This window comes from Prionailurus bengalensis, chromosome B1 (assembly GCF_016509475.1).
Source record: "Prionailurus bengalensis isolate Pbe53 chromosome B1, Fcat_Pben_1.1_paternal_pri, whole genome shotgun sequence".
NCBI lineage: Eukaryota > Metazoa > Chordata > Mammalia > Carnivora > Felidae > Prionailurus > Prionailurus bengalensis.
This window is the reverse complement of record NC_057344.1, coordinates 18,149,658-18,173,987: the sequence shown is the minus strand read 5'-3', so window position 1 is coordinate 18,173,987 and position 24,330 is coordinate 18,149,658.

Below are 24,330 nucleotides of genomic sequence, written 5' to 3'. Positions count from 1 at the left end.
TATAAACACGAGTGTAAAATGTCTTCAATATCCTGCTTTCAATTCTTTTGGGTGTGTGTCCAAAAATGGAATTGCTGGAACATATGGTATTTCTAATTTTAAGTTTTTGAGAAACTGCTTTATTGTTTTCCACAGCAGCTACACCATTTTACATTCCAACTAACAGTGTGCAAGGGTCCCAATTTCTCCACGTTTTCAGAAATACTTGTTATTTTCTGTTTTTGTTTGTTTGTTTTTTATAATAATCATCCTAATGGGTGTGAGGAGGTATCCTGTTGTGGTTTTGATTTGCATTTCCCTAATGGTTAGTGATGTTGAGCATCTTTTTTTATGTGCTTGTTGTCCATTTTCTACTTTATCATTTTCATGATGCCTTGCAATCTCTATAATCACTTAAAACTATACTTGTGAATCCAGTTATTGTAGTATACTACTTACCACATTTATTAGACTCAACCACAACACTATGGCCTATTATTTGAAATTATACATGTATATTGTTTTCTGGGATAGAATGACTTACTTTTATGGCAGTAAAATTGTTGCAATCTAAGTTTTAAAGGAAAGGGATTGTTCTAATGACTAGTTTTATTTATTTTTTTGACAGATTGTCAAATTTTTAAGAGCCACATGATGACTATAAGTATATAGCCGTCAAGAGTTATAGAAATGCTTTTATTTTAAATATGTAATTTGTTTGGTTTTATTACAAAATTTATCTAGACAACAAAATAAAAAAGTAAAATCAATACAACTTCCCACATTTATGGATGCCATTTAAATGAAAGGACTATCTTTATTTTGTAATGCATAAAATAAAATATAGAAATAATAAGCTCATGACATTACATAATCTTAAAATTCCACTATACTTGTATAACTTTACACAAAGCCTATATTTTTGAATGAGCGTTTAAAAACAATAACATTTAGTAGGTCAGAAACTTGTCTCCAAAGAAATGAAAAACTATTAATAAAGAACTCTGTTATTTAATTAGATTTCATCGTAATTAGAAATGAAGGAGATATCCAGTAATATTCCTGGCATAATTTTACTGTTTAAATCAGTATTTTCATTACATTTTTAAAGTCTAAATTGTGACTTCTTATAATGCTCATGTTGAACAAAACAAGGCTGTTTGGGAATTTATATGTATGTATAAATATATGATATATATAGACATAGATACAGATATAGATATAGATATAGTATACAGATATATAGATAGATAGATAGATAGATATAGATATAGATATTCATACCCTGAAAGAATTATACAAGGTAAAGTAGGATGTAAAATGTTGTAAATAACCAATTTATTTTTTCACAAGTCACTTAAAAATGTAGTTGGGCCTTTTACAAGGAACAAAACTCTCAACCAACCAACACGGGGACATAGTACTAATGAAGACCTGAATAGTAAGTTAGGTAGAAATACACAGCTAGGAGACTGAGTCATATGGTAGGAGAAAAAAACTAAAAATCAAAAAAACATGTTTCTATAAGATCTAGGACAATAAAGAGCAGACCCTAAATTTCCAGGGAAGTATTTAGATTCTGTATCACACTGTTGTTATGTATCTATAGGTAGCTCTGTTAGTAGGCCATCAATAGAAGCTGACTATGATTAAGTTAAGCAGAAAATAAGAAAGTGGAGGAATATTGGAGAGTTTACAGAATCAAGGTAGAGTCTGGAAATTCAGGCTCCATAATCAAATAAGAACCAAAGGAGTTGCACACTCAGCCAAGGGCAAACCATGGGAACGCTGATTCTAGGACACTTGATGCTTTTGTGAGTGGACTCAAGATTCCAGGGCTAGTGCTGGGATTTATTTTAAATCCATTTATTTTAAAAACATCTAATTTACATAGGATTAATGTACACAATTTTCATGTATAGTTAATTAAGTTTTGATAACTGTAAACAACTCGGTAATTACCATCTTGATCAAGACAGAACATTTGCATGCCCCAGAACATTCCCTTCATAGTCAAATCTCCATTATCACATCTCAACCAAAAACTGACCTATTTTTTCACTCTTGATTAACTTACTGCCTCTTGTAGAAGGTCATATAAATGGAAGTGGATACACTATGTCATCTCTTGCATCTGGCTGTTTTCACTTAGAATGTTTTGGAACTTGTCCATATTGTTGTGTTTGTGGTTGCCAGTTAGTGCTAAGTAGTATTCCTTTATAAATAGTAATAGTAGTGGCCAAAATGAACAAATCAGGAGACTATAGATGCTGGAGAGGATGTGGAGAAACGGGAACCCTCTTGCACTGTTGGTGGGAATGCAAACTGGTGCAGCCACTCTGGAAAACAGTGTGGAGGTTCCTCAAAAAATTAAAAATAGACCTACCCTATGACCCAGCAGTAGCACTGCTAGGAATTTACCCAAGGGATACAGGAGTACTGATGCATAGGGACACTTATACCCCAATGTTTATAGCAGCACTCTCAACAATAGCCAAATTATAGAAAGAGCCTAAATGTCCATCAACTGATGAATGGATAAAGAAATTGTGGTTTATACACACAGTGGAGTACTACGTGGCAATGAGAAAGAATGAAATATGGCCCTTTGTAGCAACGTGGATGGAACTGGAGAGTGTTACACTAAGTGAAATAAGCCATACAGAGAAAGACAGATACCATATGTTTTCACTCTTATGTGGATCCTGAGAAACTTAACAGAAACCCATGCGGGAGGGGAAGAAAAAAAAAAGAGGTTAGAGTGGGAGAGAGCCAAAGAATAAGAGACTCTTAAAAACTGAGAACAAACTGAGGGTTGATGGGGGGTGGGAGGGAGGGGAGGGTGGGTGGTGGGTATTGAGGAGGGCACCTTTTGGGATGAGCACTGGGTGTTGTATGGAAACCAATATGACAATAAACTTCATATATTGAAAAAAGAATAAATAAATAAATAGTTATAGTAATAGTAATACTACTACTAGTTAATCTCATCTAAAAAATAAAATAAATAAATATCACAATTAGCTTATATATTCTTCCGTTGACGGACATTTGGGTTGGTTCTACCTTTGAACTATTATGAATGATGCTGCTATCAACATTCTTGTAAAGGCCTTTGCATAGACATGCTTTCATTTCTCTTGGGCAAGTGTATAAAAGTGGAGCTACAGCACCATATTGTAAGTGTATGCTTTACATGAAGCTGATGAAGAGTTCTCAGAGGGCATTGTATCATGTCAGTTATGCTGGCAATGTTCCAGGTCTGGTTTTCACCAGTATTTCATACCATCACTCTTTTTAATTGTATCCATCTCAGCGAGGGTTAAGTAGCATACTATTAGGGTTTTAGTTTGTATTTCACTGATAACTAATGATACTGAAAATATTTTCACACGTTTGTTCCATGTGCCTCATGTTTATTGGCCTTTGTCCATTTTTGTTGGTATGTCAGTTTGAGTCTCTTGATTCTCCTTTATTTGGGTTGCTTTGTTGGATGATTGTATTTTAAGAGTTTTCTTTGTGTTCTGGACACTAGCACTATGTCAGATACATGACTGCAGATACCTCTCCCAGTCTGGCTAGAATTTTCATTCTCTTTATGGTGATTTTTAAAGAGTGAAGTCCGTTTTATCATTTCAAAAAATGTTTAGTGCTTTTTGTGTACTCTCTAGGAAATCGTTGACTATGTCAAGGTAAATGACATTTTTTTTCCCTATGTTTCCTTTTTAAAACTTTGTTGCTTGGGATTTACGTTTAGGTCTATGATCCATTTTGAAATGATATTTGTGTTGGTGTGACAGAGTCAGGGTTTGATTTTGTGTTTTTGTTTCCCATTTGGATGTTTTGTTTTTCCACTATTTGTTGAAAACAGCCTATTCATTCTTACTACATTACTTTGGTATCTTTATAAAAGAATCAATTGCTTGTATGTGTGAGCCCGCTTTGGACTCTGTGGTATATTTCAGTGATCCTTTTGCTAACACCGAACTCTTGTTTACTGTAGCGTCTAGGAAGTCCTAAAATCAGGTAGGTTCAATCTTTCAATTTTATTGTTGCTGTTCTTCTTCCTTTTTTTTTAAATAGAAATTTTGGGTTTCCTAGGTCATTTGATTTTATATGAAATTTAGAATCAGTTTGCTGATTTAAAAGTAAATAAATAAAAGTCTGATGGGGTTTTGATTGGCATTTCATTGAATTTCTAGACAGGGAAGAATGAGCATCTTGTTAAATAATGAGTCTGTTTAGTACTTCGACTTATGGATACCAGTCTCTTCAGCAGTCTCAGACTCTGATCTCCACTTCTTACCTAGTGGGACCCTCATTCCCTGCATGGACTCTAGCTACTTGTTATTTAAGTCAGGAAATTGTTCCAGGTAGAAAACTAGGATGTGTGGTGGGGTGGTAACGGGCTCACTTCCTGGACCTCCCTCTCTCTCAGGGATCACTTTCTTTTGCTCCTATTATGCAATGCCTAGAAACCATTTTATTGTGTACTCTATCCACTTTTAAAGTTGTTCACCGAGACAGTTACTTTAGCGTGGTTGGCAGCAGAAATGAGCTAATGCTCAAATCTTAATGACCATCTTGTCAGTTGACTTTCAAAGCTGATTGCCATTAATACTAAACCAACTGGGCCTTCGTCTTTGGGCTTCTATTTCTGTATCTGTAAAACGGGGAAAATAAGTCTCAACCTCATGAAGCTGTTGTAAAGGTGAAACGAGTAAAACATCATTCTGAAACGTAACAAGAATATGAATATTAGCTATCTTATTATTTCTGAATCATTACCTTAAGAGTCAAAAGTCTAGAACAGATAGAACCATGCAATTGGCAGAACCTACTTCATGTGCTCTACCAATTCCTTTGATGCCCAAAAGGTACAGTATCTAGTTCTTTTAACCTCATAATCAGGGAATTTCTTGAGAAAGAAAGGGTTTCAGATGTTTGGTACCAGAAAATTAAAAAATATCCTCTAGTACATTGAACATGGAACTATGGAAAGGTAATATCAATGAAGGTCCCTATGAAGGTTTCTATTTAGCATGGTTATGATCTAACCATAAGAATATAATGAAAACTGTATAGAACACAGTAAAATATACAATAAAAAAAGCTCAAAGGCATTTTTCCATAATCTACCAACCTACCTTTTATATGTTTGTCATATTCCTTTTAAAAATTGTATGTGTGTATATTTGTGTGCATGTATGTGTCTGTGTATTTTAACATAGAGCAGACTTCTTATGTTTTATAAATAAAAATGTCCCTCATAGAACACATAATCTTATTAAGCAAGTGAACAAAATCTTTCTAGAACTCATTTTAATTCAAAGCACTTTTCCCATTAAATATATATCACACTAAAGCATACACTTACCCATTAATTTTCTCAACCCTAAAGTGTTTAAATGCTGCCTTGAAAGAATCCTAAGATACTGTTTTTCAAAATGCTGCAAACTAGTGGCAGATACAGAGGAATAAAGACACGATCAGAAACCAGAGACAGCAGACAGGGAAGAAAAGAAGAGAATTTCAAAGCTATTTGGTGGATTCAGAGGAACCCTGTCAATTATTTCTATACTTCTGGTTTGTGCTTTTATTTGTAGGTGTATATGTGCTGAGCGTGAGGGTTGAGTGGGGAGAGAAAGGAACAGTGAAGGAAAGGAACATGAACTTAGCTTTAAAGATATAAGATTCCTTGACCATAATTAGATAAAGCTCACCATTCTCTCTCAACTTCAGGTAGACAGCTTTCTCTGAAAAACCTCACAGAATTTTCCCTGTTCCAAGTGAGCTCCCAGGACAGTAGTAAAAACCAGGATGAATCTCATCATCTATTGCAAAGGCGAATAACCCTCCACTAGCAGGTATTTGCCACATTGGATTGCTCAGGATCCTTTCACCTGCCGTCTTTTTCACTCTATCCCAATTATTTGTATCCCCTTGACCATGAAGCATGAGTACTTTGTGGAAAGTGACTGCCTTGCCTCCCTCCATTGGAATCGGAACACAATTTGGGCAAATGCAAACTGTGACATTTTCTGCAGATTTCTTGGAAAGAAGTTGCATTGTTTTTCCAAGAAGTATACTGGGAAGAAACAATCTTTCTTCCTACTGAGTATAAGTAAGTAAGCATGTCTCTCATGTTAGCAGCTGTTCTCCATCTTTTGACCAGAAGGAGAGGTTTAGATTAAAGCTAGAGCCAGTTTTGAATTGAAATAATACCACTGAAGACAGAGAGAGAGGAGAGATGGAAAAAGTCTGTCTTTGGTAATTTCATTGTGCCACTTGACCAAGTCTTCTGAGCCAGCGACTCAATAACAATTTGAGTTTTTTGTTTTAATTTTTTTTCAATGTTTTATTTATTTTTTGAGAGACAGACAGAGCATGAGCTGGGGAGGGGACAGAGAGAGAGAGGGAGACACAGAATCTGAAGCAGGATCCAGGCTCCGAGCTGTCAGCCCAGAGCCAGATGTGGGGCTTGAACTCATGAACCACGAGATCATGACCTGTGCTGAAGTTGGACACTTAACCGACTGAGCCACCCAGGCACCCCAACAATTTGAGTTTAATTTATTATTACATGCAAAAGATTCTTAAATAATACACTCTCATAGAATGAAATCTTCTAGTCATTCTCTATCTAGAAACATTTATTGATAGAGAATTCTTATTTCCTTTTTTCCAACATTAAAATAAAAGAGAATTTGAAATCATAGCTCTGTCTATTCAAGTTCAACCATCTCCTCACGAGATAGTGTAATTTCAGTTTTTTCAACTAGATCTCATGTATCTACTTTTAGGTTTAAATTGCCCTCTTTTTAACATTTCTCTCACATACTAGATATTTCTTTGTCAACACTGGCCATTTCTTCTCCCACTATCTCATTACATATAGACCTTCCTTCTCATATTCCTCATTTAGCAATGTTACAATCTTACCTAAAAGAAGGAATCAGAGAGCTTAACTAAAGCTACCATTTATCTGAAAAGCATGAGGGACCTAAGCTCCAGTGAAAGTAAATTTATATGAAGGAGGAGATTAATACTAGAAAATTAGCATTAAGGGGTTCTGTTGAATAGAAATTAAAAGCAACTATTTTTATGGCTATTATCACACTGATTGGAAGTACTGTTGCCTTTTGGTTACTAAAGAAATAAAGATATTTTGACTATTTTCTAACTCCTTTTAAGTCTTTCCTAATTTCTTAGTTTTTCAATATCTAAAATTTGAGTAAGTAATTGGAATACAAAGCTTGCTAGTTTTGTGCATTTTCATTAGAAATAGGTTTTGAAAAAGTTGTGATAGAAGAGTAGACTAAGGGATAGGCAAAGGGATAAACAATGAGAAATTAATAGGAACCAAAATCACTACCAGTACCTTTCCTAAGGCAATGATCTGTGAATTCCTTGGGGTCCATGAGAATCTTCTTGTTTCTAGGAAGTGATTACTTATTTTATTAATGTTATAATGGTTTGTCCTTACATTTCTGTTATGAATATTTATTTTGTGATATTATGAAAAAACAAACTCCTTTATTGCATCTCATCAAAGGTAATTTTATTCTTTATCAAGGAATCTCCATTCTTTTTTTATTATTTTTTTAGTGTTTATTTATTTTTGAGAGCGAGACAGAGCACAAGGAGGGAGGAGCAGAGAGAGGGGGAGACACAGAATCTGAAGCAGACTTCAGGCTCTGAGCTGTCAGTGCAGAGCCAGACACGGGGCTTGAACTCACGAACTGTGAGATCATGACCTGAGCCAAAGTCAGCCGCTTAACCAACTGAACCACCCAGGTGCCCCAAGGAATCTCCATTCTTTTTCTAATTCAGATTTTTTTCTTTTCCGAATAGAATCAGAGCTAAGTGGAGATAGGTGATCTAAAGATTCATCTGTTGGAGTGAAATATAACACTAGTGGGAAAAAGTTGAAGAACCTTTGCATTATAGGCAGCTAATGCCTCTCTAAGTAAATGTCAAGCGAGAACAAAATTAGGACAGAGGCCATAGCATGCTTCTGTGGCTCAGTGTTTATGTGTTTGTGCATGTGGGTTTAGTGTAAGTTAGGTTAGAGAAAGGGACTACTTTTTAAATGCAGAAGAAGGTCTTAAATACCTGAGGAAATAAAAGAAAATATTTGCTTTCTATGTATCTGTATTTATGACTTTATCATTATTAAAAGTTTCCTGGTAAATGGAAAAATTTTACAAGATGGGATATATTCTCAAAATTTTTAAGTATACTTTATGCAGGACATCAGACATTTGTGCAATAATAACATAGAGCTGTCTGTGGTAGATGGAAAAAAGCCCAAATTCACTAGAAAATATATACTAAGTGCTTTTCCAGTCATATGGATGGATTTGTGTTAAACAACTATAGTTTCTCACCTCTTGGTCTCTAACGGATACATTACATATATTTTCAAGTAGGTGGTCAAAAGGAAGGAAGGCTCTAGAAACATGTGACCCAAAGATCAATAGCATTACCTTGGTGAGCTGAAGTAAATGAAACACATGGGTACCTCTTTGGAGAAAGTCATAGAAGAATGTATGCAAATAGTGAGACATTCTCCAAAAAAGAAATGTCTTCTGGGAAGGCATTATTCTTTCCCAATATAGGGTATTGGGTCCCCTTGTTCTCTTTTCTTCTTTCAATTTCTGTATTTTGCAATTACAATAAAAAGATTAGCCATGACAGATAGGAGTTCTTTTTAATAAGAATAATGTATATTATTATAAAATCACACAACCTAATCATACACTAGCAGATTTTTGAAAAAAGAACAGTACTTTTTCGATCAAGTTAAAATATTTCTTAATTAAAATATGTTTGTGATAAATACCCTTTTCTGTTCACATATAAGTACCCAATCCTGGTTGATCTTATATTTATTGCTAGTAGTAAAACTTTATGTATATTTGTGAGGAATTCTTAGTGCTGGCAAGGCTTTGCAAAAGAATGCATTAGTGTTTAAAAGGGACAGCAAGGCTGACCTTGGGAAGCCACTGAAAAATGTTTCACAAAACCAAACAGGAGCCCAAAAAAGCATTTGAAAGGTAGAGAATGAGTGATGAAAAAATGGGGAAAGAAAGTAAGGTGAAAATAGGGAAGGATTTGGGGGAGAGCCTATTAGTAGAAACAAATTAAAATAAATCATTAGGCACCCAGGGTGATTATAAAGAAATGAGATAAATGTTCCTGTGTGGCTTATGGAAATGTCTTCTTACTTCAGAATCACACCATGCCCTTAAATCTGCTCACATTTGCCTCATGCTGATCCCCATAGCAACGAATTTTCCATTAAGCAAACTTTGAAAATATGAAAGTCTTAATTTATGAACTTCTCAAGGGCGAAAATGGGGTCCTTCATAATTACATATCCAGTCTTTAACACAGTGTGTGGCACATTGGGGACATTCAGTAAATATGTAGTGAACAAATATGTTGATAAAAAGAATTCTATTTTAAATAGAAATTTAAATATAATGGAATTATAATTACACTTAAAACTTAATATTTATAAATTCTCTCAAGTTTCCATTTTCTCCCAAGTTTGAACTAATTTAATTCACATGGTTAATTTATCTTTGAAGCTATTTATTAAAGATAAGCAGATTTTAATTAGTTTTTCAGAAAATATAAATAAAATATTTTCAATAATTACTGAGCTGTATTCTTTCTTCTAACATGATATATTGGGGCAAAAAGGCCTTGACTCTGAATTCCTATTTCTGGGTTTAAATTCCTGATCTGTGTCTTCCTGGGCAAGTCATTCAACATTTCTGAACCGTCACATGGGTACAAAATAACCTATAATTTTATTATTGTTAGGATTAAATGAGATAATGGGTGAGACGATATATAAATATCATTCTTCTCTTCCTTCCCTTCTGAAATTTGAGAGGATTGACTGACTGATAGGTAAGAACGGACTTCATAAAATAATTTTGAACAAGAATTAGTTTGTATTTATTTATTTTTTTTTCAACGTTTATTTATTTTTGGGACAGAGAGAGACAGAGCATGAACGGGGGAGGGGCAGAGAGAGAGGGAGACACAGAATCGGAAACAGGCTCCAGGCTCTGAGCCATCAGCCCAGAGCCCGACGCGGGGCTCACACTCACAGACCGCGAGTTCGTGACCTGGCTGAAGTCGGACGCTTAACCGACTGCACCACCCAGGCGCCCCAGAATTAGTTTGTATTTAGTTGAAAGCTACTATATTTCTCCATTTCTTCTCTGATGATGTATCAGTAATGTTTTCTCCTTAGTATCTCCATTGATCAAATTTCTGTGAGTATTCTTTTTAAATTCAAATGCCTGTTTATTTGCTGAACATAAATTTATCTAGTGGAAAACAGTATTTCAGGTTTATATTCCTGTGTAAATGTATTCAAATAGTTTTCTAGAACTAAAAAGCTAAAGTTGTGAAAGCCAGATGTTATAATATACTGTCTTTCCTTGTCATTACCTATTTGCCTTTCAGTGCCCAACCCAAATACATCTTTTTCCACAAAGAAGCCGTCATCTCCCTGGACAAGAATTCTTTGCTTCCTCAACTCCTTGATTTCCCATTCAGTTTGTTTTCAGCCATATGTGGTGATATTTTTTATTTAATTAACACAGATATATTAAAGGCCAACAATGAGTCAGGCAGGGAATATAAAGACAAATGAAACAGAGGAGAAGAGGAGACAGATGTGTAATCATTCTATAATGTGATATTTACAATGAAGATACATTTATTTTAGCTCTTCCTTGTAATTAACTACCTTATCTTCACTACATTTACAGAGGATTGCATAAAACTTTGCTACATGTAATTTTCCTGTTATATTTTACAATGAAAAAAAAACCCACAACAGAATTTTACATGTTATAAACAATACCCCTTAGAATATAATATTCTTATGATTACATTTCTTTCTGAATCAGATTTGTTTACAAGCTAGCAGTTGTATAGAATCAAGACCAAATTTTTAGTCTTAGAACTTATTCTTACCAAGGTCAAAAGTAAAATGCTCAAAAACACATTAGATGGTCATCAACCTTGATTCTGTTCTTTTCAAATGCCATTAATTATTCTGTTACTCATCCTCTCTGTTCATATAGAATGAGTTCTCAAATTCAAAATTGAAACCAGTATTATACTGCATGCACTGTATTCTAGCAGTCTTTCATTTGCCCTAACAGACTTTGAGAATCATTTAAAATTCTATAAGTTAGTTAGCCGCTAACCCCCTCCCCATTCTAGCCTGAATCTCAGTATAATACATTTAAAAGTGAAATGCAACAGATTAATGTACATTGTATCCCTTGTTCAAAAGTAGACTCTTTACTGTATGATTATTCGCTTCTACCGGTGCTTTTGGTAAACATAAAATGCATCTCTCTCATGTTCATCACTTCCAAATTCATAATGAACATAGAGCAACTATTAGTAGCTATTGGTAATGAAGGATCCATTAGTTCCTTGGTCATGCTTGTCTGATGTACTTAATTTAAAATGCCTAACTATGTAAATAATGCACTGTCTTCATTCAGTGTAGCTTTTTAAAAATCTATTTTAAAAATACACTACCTTAACTCATTATACTCCAGGTCTGGTTCTGCTCTAATAGCAACAAATAAGTGGCCATTAAATCTTCCTTTTGTGGGAGTTGCCATTTAACTCTCCTTATTTTCTTTAATAATTAAAAAATGGTAATGTCACTATTAAATGATGCAATTAAGATAAACAGAGAAAGACACTAGGGATATTAGAAACAAAATTGGAATTAACATTAAGGGACACAACTGGCAGTGTTGCACATTTTCTCTGGAACTTGTTTAATAATAAATGTGTTCAAGTAGCATCATCTTAGGCAAAGTCCAGTTGTAAACTTACTGAGATCAGCCACCTTGCAAAAGAGTAAATGGAAATCTGACTAATGAATTTATAGATTACTTAAACGCAGACCTTAATATTTTGTCACCAGCTTTTAAGTGAAATTCACAAAGTAAGTTGCAACCATTCTAGGTTATTAGAAGACATTGATTATTGATTTGCTCAAGGAGAAGATTTGCTGGCAAATCTTCAATATTTGCAATATCCGTATCAATATTAGGGAAGGATGAAAATAGAATTTTCTTTTCTTCACAAAGTTTGAGATGAATACTCACTGATAAGCTACTTTTGATGCAAAAAGTCTTGCTTACTAGGCATGAAATAATCTTAAGAAAGTTACCTGTGGGTATATTTGTTACCACAATATCAGTTTCCTTTTTTTTTTTTTTTTTTAATTTATTTTTGGGACAGAGAGAGACAGAGCATGAACGGGGGAGGGTCAGAGAGAGAGAGGGAGACACAGAATCGGAAACAGGCTCCAGGCTCTGAGCCATCAGCCCAGAGCCTGATGCGGGGCTCGAACTCAGGGACCGCGAGATCGTGACCTGGCTGAAGTCGGACGCTTAACCGACTGCGCCACCCAGGCGCCCCAACAGTTTCCTTTTTAATAGACTTGCAGAGACCGGTTGGTGCTTCTAAAATCTACACTCGTCCAAAACAAAAGAAAACAAAACCATTAATTTTTGCCTTATTTAAATATATAACTATTGTTGCTACTATAATTTTGATGGCTACAGACAAAATAAATCCCAAAACTATCATTAACAAAGTTAATCGTGTATCTATGTGTGTGGGGGTTGTTTTAGTACATGAGCATCACCCTCTGTAGGATTTGTGACATTTTTACAACAGTTGTTACGTTATTACACAAGGCTAAGGAAGGAAGAAAATAAGCCTCTGCGTTGTGAAACATAGTTACAGAAATATTTAACACATGGAAACTAACTGTGGCATAAAGGATTCTTCAAATGGTTTTCAAAGTGGTGTCCATGCAGAATCTTCCCTGGCATGATCCTCTGCCACGAGTAATTAAACCTTTCTCTTCCAGCAGTAACTGGAAGAGAAACGGTCTAAACCAGAACGCTTAATTGCCAATCTGTCCCAGGAAAGGTCTGAGCCAGAAACTTAGAGAGATAAGGAAATTCTGCTCCAGGCTCCTGTTTCTCATCAGTATGTTAAGTGATGCATTCTGTTTTCAGCAGTGAATCCTGAGGAAGTTTGGAATACTGGAGAGGAGACTGATTCAGGCATCCTTTCTGCTTTTCCTGATAAACCTTACACAGGGTTGTTTTTGTCATTTACATAGAATAGCTTGAACATCAACAATGCCTACATTCAAATGTAAATAATAAGGTGTATTCCAGAGGATAGTGTAAAATGCATTTTGGTCCATTTAGTGACTTAAGTTATCTGCTGGATTGCTTCCATCCATAGTAGGGTGGATAATAGGGAACTGGCTCAACAACTTCTCTGTGCAAGGACCATCGAGTTAGGCCTTCCACCTGTAAAAATAAATACCACAATTACTGAATGTGAATATTGCCTACCATAAGTCCTTTCTAAAAGTAGGTGAAGAATAAGGTATAACTTTTGGAGGCACCTGGGTGGCTCAGTTGGTTAAGCATCTGACTCTTGACTGCAGCTCAGGTCATGATCTCATGGTTTGTGAATTTGAGCCCCACATCCGGCTCTGCACTAACAGTGGAGATTCTGTTTCCCTCTCTGCCCCTGCCCTGCTTGATCTCTATCCCTCTCTCAAAACAAACACAAATAAACTTTTTTAAAAAGAATAAATAATAACTCCTTGAGGTATTTAATGTCTGGGAAAAGGTAAATTAAATACTATCGTTATTCAAAATTATAAGAAAAAAAAATTTGTGGTCTCCCAAACTCTAAGAGCCACAGGCTTGCTTTAAGTAAATAGAAATTAAAGTTTTCTTTTTTTTTTTTTAATGCTTGTTTATTTTTGAGAGAGAGAGAGTGCAAGTTGGGGAGGGGCAGAGGGAGGGAGGGGAGACACAGAATCCAAAGCAGGCTCCAGGTTTTGAGCTGTCAGCACAGAGCCTGACCCTGGGCTCAAACTCATGAACCATGAGATCATGACCTGAGTGGAAGTCAGATGCTTAACCAGCTGAGCTACCCAGGTGCCTCTAAGTTAAAGTTTTCTAAACAATAGTCTAACCACCACATCAGTCCTTAACTCCCCAAATATTTATGAAAAAATTTATAAGAAAGTAAGATAGATGTAGTGTGCACCAAAAAATTCTTTACAAAGATTCTGTTCTAGAAAACACAGCATATTCTCAAAAGACCATCCTTTTATTTTAGTAGGAGGTATAAAGAGAGTTTCTATGACCAGTAAAAACATAGCAATCCAATGTTGTTTCTTTTTTTTTTTAAAGAAATTGTTGTATATATTTTTTAATTTTTTAATGTTTATTTATTTTTGACAGAGAGAGAGAGACAGAGCATGAGCAGGGGAGGGGGAGAGAGAGAGAGAGGGAGACACAGAATCCGAAGCAGGCTCCAGGCTCTGAGCTGTCAGCACAGAGCCCGACGCGGGGCTTGAACTCACAGACTGCGAGATCATGACCTGAGTCGAAATCGGAGGCTTAACTGACTGAGCCACTCAGGCGCCCCCCAATGCTGTTTCAACACACGTAGTTGTGCTTGAAGACTACCTTTCTGGGCGGGTGGGAGGGGGTGGAAAGAGATTTGAATAACATTAAAAATTAATTGTAGTTTCTGATTAGTCTTCTCTCTATGGGTCTCTCCCTCTTTCTTAAGAATCTAAGATTATATTTGACATCTGTATTAAAAATACAGCAAAGACTAAGACATGGGGATGATTTAAGTATTTCATATGTCCGGATTAATATTTAAAAGACAAGCAGGATATTCATTAAATTAAATATGTTACGGGAAAAATCTCCAACAGCCTGACTTCCACAATCTTATAGCAGTTGTTGCTAATATCATTGACTCCCCCCCCCTACTTGTTTTGCAAAAGGTGGGGAACCCAAGGCTCATGGGGAAGAATCACTTTGAGTTGTTCAGTGTCTCACAGCTAGACAGTAAAAGAGCCCAGCCTAGAGCACTGAGCTCTGCCAATAAATTTTGAGGAGCAAAATTTTGAGGAGCATCTAAAACACTGGGAAAACAAATATCTTGATCAAAAACCTACTGTTCTCTTTTGTCCTTTAATGGTTGTTGGCCAGGTACTTTTTTTTTTTTATCTTATCTTGAGTCTTAATTTATGCATATGTAATTTACTGTATGTATCCTGACTTTCTGCCATATTTTTAGTTTGTCAAACTCATACACAATGAGGAACATTATACTTGGCAACTCAACAAACCTGCAAATACCCAGGGCAAAATATCAATACAAAGTGCCCTGGAATGTGAGGTTTCAAAGGGTTCCAGTTGCATTTTGTTCATATTTGTATCCTAGCCTCTAGCCGTAGGTGACTGTCTAAATATAAGCTAAAATTAATAAAAATTAAATAGTTAAAATTCACTTTCTCAGTTACACAAGCCACATTTCAAGTGCTGCATAGTTTGGAAAAGCTCAGTAGCTCAAATGTGGCTAGGGGCAACTGGATTGGGCGGTGCAGGTACGGAATATGGCCAGCATTGAGCAAAGTTCTACTGCGCAGGGACAGTGCTGGGAGAGATGAGCAATAACAGTGGAACCAATATATTAGGGAGAGATTAGAGAGAAGGAAACACAGAGGGAGACAGTTGCTAGATTGATTAGATGGATGGTAGATAAAGATGGAGGGAAGGACAGAGGGTGAAAGGAAGAAGGGGAGACAGAGGAAGGGAAGAACAAGAGAAGGGCAACAGAGATAACGAGCTGAGACTCTGAAGTATTTTAGATGTGTTCTGCTGCTGGGTAATTGTGTAAGAAGTTGGCTCAACAACACTTTTCTAAGCCTTATAAAATGAGAATCAAACCCTCAGTGCACAGCACAGAGGAGCCGTGACTTATTATAGGCACCCCCTTCACCTCAATTAATTCAGCATACCCACCGTGAGGTAGGTGCTTTGAAGCAGAGTAAAAAATAGCGGCTTTCAAATTCTTCAGGCAAAAAGGAGACAAAAACAGCAGTAACGATAATTTAGGACATGGAGCCTCTGACATGTATATTAGTGGCATAGGGATACAAAACTGGTAAAAAATATCTGTATATCTGTGGTTTAAATCCGTGTTTATAATGTTTCCTTGAAGATTGTATACTGAGTTCCCATTGTACCCATCTTTCTGTCATTTCCTACTTGTTTTAAAATCATATTATTATATCATCCACAGAATTAAGTTTAACGTTTTACAAGCCATTTACCAGAGCTAATATGCACCTGTTATTAAGTATCACATATTACCAATGAAGATTATGATCCTTGTCTAATGACTACATGCAGGATTCTTTTTTTATTTCTTAGAAACATATAAAATGAAAATTTTTGAAAAAAGTCATCTATTAGTTTCAGAATCCTTTCCCAGAAATCAATAGTTCTATGAAGAATAGTCTCAGCGGTTTTTTCGTCACCCCATTTAGAATGGCCCATATGTTGGGGTGGCTGCCTCTTCCCCAAGGAAGCTGTAGTATCTAGAATGCAAGTTTCAAGTCATTATAGAAGCCTGTGGTAGCAGAGTGGAGTTTTCCCATCACATAGTGAAAAAGGAATATAAGCTACCTACGAGCAAATGCATTAAACAAAAGGTTTTCTTAACTACTCTGCTAAATCTGTATTGACTTTTCGCTTTGAACTTATAATTTTTTTGCTTATTTATTTATTTTGAGAGAGAGAGAGAGAGTGGGAGATGGGCAGAGACAGAGGGAGAGAGAGAATCCCAGGCAGGCTCCACGCTGTCAGCACAGAGCCCAACGTGGGGCTCGAACTCACAAACCATTAGATCATGACCTGAGCTGAAACTAACTGACAGAGCCACACAGGCACCCCTGAAGTTAAACATTTTAAAATTTTCATTCAAAGTATCAAATCATTCTAATGGGAAAGAGTCTTACCTTTTCTTCAGGATTGGTGGCACTCATGTGAAAATAGAGCCAAATGCAGAAAGGCATTTTCCATTTAGATATGTTAGTATACTGAAATATTTTCAAAAGTCAACAGTATGACCCACAAGGCAAATTGAACCATTTTTAGTGGGATACCATCCAAACTCAAGATCCATTTCCCCTCATAGCGAAGGGTACTCTCAATCCAAGGAAAGCTTCCAACTGATCTGTTTCTGTAAGTAGGCAAAATCTATTTTAGTTTCTGTCACACATGTTTTTGTTCTGTATGAGTTGTCTGTTAGAGTTTTTTTAATCTATTCAGTTAACAAATATTTTGCTATTCCAACTATGCTAATTCTGTGGCAGTGAATAAGAAATTATAGTTTCCGGTTCTATGGAGCTTAGAGTTTAACTGCGAACATAGAATCAAATATATAATATATAATATGTAATATAATAATATATCCTACTATATATTTTATGTGTGTGTGTGTCATATGTATATATATGTATATGTATATATATACATATATATATATATATATATATATATATATATATATATATTTAATGAAGGAAAATTATGGCTGCCAGGAGAATATATAATGGGTGGACCTAACTAGGGTGAGAGGTCAAAGGAGCGCTCCTGAGCAAGTAGTGTTTGAACTGAGTAGGTACTTCCATGTGAAAAACTAAGGAAGAACATTCTAAAAAGAGGGAACAGCATGTGAAAAAGAGAGTCTAGAATGTTCTAGGAACTGACAGGGCATGTGCCTAGAACAAAAGAGATGTGCACTGTGGGGCTAGAGAGGGAGGCCAAGGCTGGCAAGGAAATCGAAGAGGTGGTGGATCTGGGGAGGAGGGAGAGGAGCCCGAAGTGCTGCCGTGGAGCACCGAGTCAGTGCTCCCGAGAGGCTTGGGGAGAGGAGGACTCAAAGACGGCACGCGAAAGACGGCGTGTGCCCTTGGCAAATGCAGTCTCTGTGGATGGATGACTGTGGTGAGCCGTAGTGACATGGGTTGGTAGCAAATGGGAGGTGGAGAAGAGGAGATGAATACTGTAATTGATGCTTTTGAAAAATTTGGCTTTGAAAAGCAGAGGTAAAACAACAGTTGCAGGGAGTAGGTTAGTTTTTACTTTTAAAGATGGTAAATATTAAATTTGATTTAAATGCTGATGGAAAAGGTCCAGGAGAGAGGGGAAAGAAAATGGAGATAGAAAAACAAGAGAGGATAATCACTGGCATACAGAAATACAGGAAGAATGGAATTTTAAATAGTTATGTTTCTTTAAAGTATTATACATGTCTATCTGGAAAAACATTCTATACTGCACTGTCCTTGGAAAGTCTCTTTGTAGCTCTCTCTCTTTTAATATTAGTTAATTAGTTTAATTTTAATATTTAATCATTTGGCATTGAATTGTTTACTGTGCACTGTCCTGAAACTATCCATAACAGTTTTTACTAGTAATCTCTTACATTAACTTAGCATTCTCCTATTATTAATAAGTTACTAGGCCATATCAGCTGATATGACAGATAAAATTTTGATTTAATTGGCCACTTTCAAGAGTACGTATCTATTCTGAGGTAGAACTTTGTTATTGGGACTGAAGGAGTTTATGTTACACAGCAGAGTGAATCTCTCGATCCTCTGAAGAGAGAGGGGAAATAAAGAGTAGAAGCAGAGAGAGGGAAGATGGCAGCTTAATCCAATCACCAGGAGTGGTTACTGGGATCACAGAGAGATAGGGGAGGGAGCTGGGGGCAAATAAAGCCAAGGACTCCTCTGGGTACAGTTAGAGCAAGCATTTCTCTGTGAGCTGTGGGCAAACCGAAGAAACAGTCACTAAGAGCTCTGGGTGACAGTCCTGGAGAGAGCTCAACAGAGTTATTCTGATCTGTGACAAGCAAAGATGGTGTCTGATCATTTGAATGGCTCAGGAAGGTCATGCTAATCTTACAGAAACATGAAGAAGTCACGGGACCTGAATAGATAATCAGAGTCCTGTCTACCCTTGACATCAGAACATCAGAAGATGTTCACCTTTTAATCTAGAATATTAAAGCAAAAAAAAAAATCAATTGAATTCTTATATAACAGCAATCAATATCTAGAATGTATAATTTTAAAATATTTCATTGGCAAAAGAAGCCGGAGAAGGGCAGGAGGCGGGGAGAGGAAGAGAGGGAAGAAGAGGAGGGACAGGAGAGAGAAGAGGAGAAAAATTAATTTCAGTCTTAATGATGGCTTGAGCCCCACCACTCAGTGGAAGAATCTGTAGAACCTGTAGGGCTTTATTTGGAGTTGACATTCTCTATTGTAATTCTGCTTTTGTTTATTTTAAAATTTTCTTTTTGTTTCACCAGAAAGGAAAGACGATGTTTATTTTTAAACATGTAAAGTGTACACATTTTTTTGTTGAAATAATACTAAACATGTACACACATGCAAGTTTATTACAAACGTATTATAAAACTTTATTGAAATATATTAAAGAAGACCCAAATAGATGGAAAACTAAAACATATCTGGGGTAGGAAAGCTGTGGCAAATGTTTTGGAAATAAAGGTTGAATTTATACAGATCCTGTGACTTGGCAGTTGTATTCCTAGATATATAGGTCAGAGAAACTCTGATACACGTATACACAAAGAGACATCATCATTCTCATCATCATTATTATCAACATGGTTAACATTTACTGAGTGTTTACCATACGGTTCTTAAACATGTTGTGTGTATTAACTCACTTATTAGTTTGCACTATATGGAAATGCTGATATTTGACTCTTTTCGGCCTACAAAAATCACAATTACTCATGATTCAAGATAATATTCTCAATATTCTTATGAAGTAGATTTTATCTCCATTTTATGTATTTATTTATTTATTTATTTATTTATTTATTTATATGTTTATTTATTTGGTGGGGGAGGGACAGAGAGGGAGAGAGAGAGAATCCTAACAGCACAGAACTTGACACAGAGCTTGATCTCATGACAGTGAGATCATGACCTGAGCTGAAATCAGAGTTGGACACTTAACTGACTGAGCCACCCAGGAGCCCCTTATCTCCATTTAAAATGGGAAACTGAGGCATGGAGAGATTAGATAATTTTGCCAGGGTTGCTTAGCTATTAAATGGACTGCCATTGGTCAAATTCATGTAGCCTGACAGTGGAACCCATGTTCAAAACTGCTATGCCATCCTGCCTCTCAACTTGAAAAGAATGTTCACACCTCAAGATAGCAACAAACCTCAGGACAGCAAAAAAGCCGAAAACAATATAATGTCCCCTAACAGAAGAACAGATAAATAACAGGCACATTCATAGACTAGAATGCTATTAAATAGCAAAAATGAATAGAGTTACTCCTATCCAATTGAGTGACAAAAAGAGGTGTTCCAGAAAAATATATAAAGTATGATTATTTGTATGAAGATGAAACACATAGAAAACTGTTACATATTGTTGAGGGATAAAGATGTATGTGATACACATGGGAGTGATCAACACCAAATTACGATGGTGGTTAACACGTGGAGGGGGTGCCACCGGGGAAAGGAGAGGAGGAGATACCATTTGCATTGTGATATTTTAGTTTTAGTCAGGTGGTGGTGATGTGGATGCTTGTGGCCTCATTCTTAAGGCAATTCTGCAATCAGAGAAAGAGAAATGCAATACACAACTCTCGGCAAACAATATAAGAAATAAAATAAATAAGAGCACTTACTAGAGGCATGATAAAAAAAAGGACATTAAAATTTTCTAGGATGTAAGCAGAAGGTATGATATAATCCATTTATGCAAATGTAGCCTACATTTGCATATATGTTCAAAAGAGGAACATGACATAGGGATGCCAAGATCTTAACAGTGGTTGTTTCAGTGTGATGAGATTTCAGAGTGATTTATATATTTTTTCTTATATTTGTGTGCAATTTTCAAAATGTTTTACAGTCTGAATTTACATTCAGACAAATGATAAAAACAAGGTCTAGCCCACATTTAACTTCCCTCCTAGCTAGGCAAACGCAGGTCTCTCTTGCATTTAGGATGAGAAAGAAGCAATCAGTGTCTCCTACCAAGTCTGCTCATCAGGTTCAAATTCCAGGTCTGGCAGGTCAAGCTAGTTAATTATTTAATGAGGTCTCTAGGATTGGTTGGGCTGGGACCATGTCTTCCGGGTTGTTCTTATATCTTTGACACGCTGAAAGCCATTGTTTTTAACTAGAATGGTTGGGGAAGGGAGAAGCAGCTTTGGTAACTGAGGAAGAGAGAATTTTAAATTCGAAGTTGGGGATGTATTTTAGGAGGATGAATGGCATGGGAAATAGATTATTAGGAAGACAGCATGGGAGAAAGGATTTGATGTTCTATAGGGGGCATAATTTAGGAGGACAACAGGAGGCTCTTTCCCTGCCTCATGGAAAGGACTCTGTTCCATGCCCCTTGCACCGTGAGTGAGCCTTGGGTTACCCTGGGGAGAACTGGAACTTGGCAATGCTCTTTTTCATGAAGAGTTGACGTGAACACAGATGCAGAACTACCTCATTGCCCAGATAACGAAGTAGAGGATTTTTGAGAGGAAGCCATTGTCCCTATCTCTACTGGGAGTCTGGAGATTCTGTGTCACTACAAGGCTGGGATTTCATCAGCATCTGGAGTGAGCATCTTGCAGGGTCAGTGACCTTCTGGAGGAGGGCAGATGAGAGGTAAAGCTTCCCAGATGGCTTCCTGGGGAGCCGGAGCAGAAGTGCAAGTAAAGTGTCCGGGAGGCTTGGGGTCTCCTGCTGACAGACCAGGTTATGAGCAGTTGCTTAGAGAGCTCCTAAAAGTTACAAGAAGACTTGAGGAAGCTGATTTTTGGTAACAGAAAGGTGGATCATTTGTTATTACTGGTGAGTATATCTCGTCATGAATGACCAGGGTTATAGGCAGGAATATGGGTTATATTTATTTTGTCAAATCTGTAACTCTATTAAAGCATGTTATAGTGCTTTTTAGTGTTGTGGAGGATGACTTTTTAGAAAGTTGGTAGAAATTTCAAATTTGGTTTAGATGTATTTGTTTTTTAAATTGCGAATGAGAGAGCAGTAGAGTGTGAGGGAGAGCTAAGAGAGAGACAGACAGGAAGAAGGGGAGAGGGAAAGAAAGAACTTGAGTGAGACCCAGAAGCAGTGGGGATGGAGAAGAGGGACAAGGGACGGAGACCCGTGATAGCCCTTCAGTCTGTTTTTATAGAGGTGAACAGCCCGTCACAATGAAAACACAGAGCTGAAACTTGAGAGCCGAACAGAGCTTTAGATTTCATAAATTCCCCAAAGCTCATTATACTGATTAGGAGACACATCTAAAGGCTTCCTTAGGGGAAGAGTATCAGAGTGAACAGATTTCTGTCGAATGTCACATGTTAACTAAAAGCTTAATACATGTATTGTTAGCATTTTCTGAATTGAGTTTCTAGCAAATTAGTAGCAAATGAATCATCCGTAATTACCCGTGTTGGATTAAAGGAGAATGTTTTCCTACTTAAAAGGTAGGCTGGGGTCAGTTTTATGGCAGCATTATTTATGTTTATGCATAAAGACACCTGGTGGCCTGAAATTTCCATTTCCATTCCATCCCTTTAATGTTTTCACAAGTTTGTACATGTTGAACAGAACTGTCTGCTTCCTGCTAAATCCATTAGAAACCGATACAAGGGTGAGAAGAAAGCATGTAAGGGAACAGGTAAGGTATTAGAATTTAAAGGAATGTAGAATAACAGACCAGACTGTGACAAACATGGGTGAAGAGAATTCTCATCTTCAGAATGGAAAACGAAGGCACAGAAAGTTAAATCAGATACATGTTCTACTCTTTCGTAAGGCATGGCCTCGGGCGGACGTGAAATACTGTCTTACTGTAGTTCCAATTTGCATTCCTCTGATCGCTGCGGAGGTGGAGCGTGTTTTCATATGTTATGCATCAGTGGTGCTTCCTTAACTGAAAATTCCTATTCATATCTTTTGCCAATTGTTATGTAATTTGTCATTTTAAAATTTATCCGTAGGAATTCTTTATACGCTCTTCCTAGCAAACCTTTGGTTTGCAAACACATTCTTTCTACTTGAGACTTGTCCACTTATTTTTTTAAATGGTTTCTTTTGATGATCAGAAGTTCTTTAGGGGCACCTGGGTGGCTCAGTCACTTACGTATCCTACTCTTGATTTCAGCTCAGGTCACGAACTCATGATTCCTGAGATTGAGCCTCACGTTGGGCCCTGTGTTGTTAGCACAGAGATTGTGCTTGGGATTCTCTCTCTCCCTCTCTCTCTCTGCTCCCCCCCCATAAATAAAAAATAAACTTAGAAAAAAAGAAGTTCTTTATTTTAATGTGGCAGAATTATTAATCTTTCTTTTATGGTTACTACTTTTATACTTTTTTTAAAAAAGTTCTATCTTGAAGTGGTTAAAATATTCTTTATATGGTCTTTTAAAAGTTTTGGGGTGCCTGGGTAGCCCAGTTGGTTAAGCATCCAATTCTTGATTTAAGCTCAGGTTATGGTCTCATGGTTCACGGGATTGAGCCCCGTGTCAGATTCTCGCTAACAGCATGGAGCCTGCTTGGGATTCGCTCTCCCCCTCTCTCTCTCTGCTCCTTTCCCTGCTTGTTCTCTCGAAATAAATAAATAAACATTTTTTTAAAAGTTTGTGATTTTGCCTATAATATTTAATTCTGTAATTTACCTTAAGGTTATACATGTAGAGGATGTGAAATCAAAATGCAATTTTCATTATCTAAATGAAAATGGATATTCTTGTGAGTTGTGAGGTTTTTGAAGCCTGGTTATAGTTTCTGATGGGAAAGACATTATTTTCTTAGGCCAACAGGACAGATTTTTTTTTTTTTAATTATTGAAAGTAGTTTATATCTGGAGAAGTTAAACCTGAATTTAAAACAGGATTAGTATTTATAAAAATCTGAAGCTCTTCTCCAATACTAGAAGCCAAGGGGAAGTGTACAAAGACTGAGACACATTTTATAAAGCACTTATTACCTGAGACTTATTCTTTGTACAATTCACTGAGTTATAAGAAAAGAGAATCAGTTTTTGTAAACTTAAAGAGCTTAATTCATCTGCTTTGAATTCCCTTATATCAAAATAATATAAAAACTGTTTCTATACGCTGCTAGAAGTTTCGAATCTAGTTATAGATTCTTTGAATCTAGTTATAATTTTTGTATAGAATTGCTTTTTTTAAAGCTATATTTTTTCCACAAATAAATACATTGTGAGTAACAGTCTCCTTGAAAGATTCTCTTATTTATTCATTTCTGATTTTTATGCATTCCCTCTCACAGTGAGATTGACAAGCAACTGAGCTTAAAAGGGTCAAAACATCAAGAGACATTTCTTGAGATGTGGGGCTCAAAATTCACTTA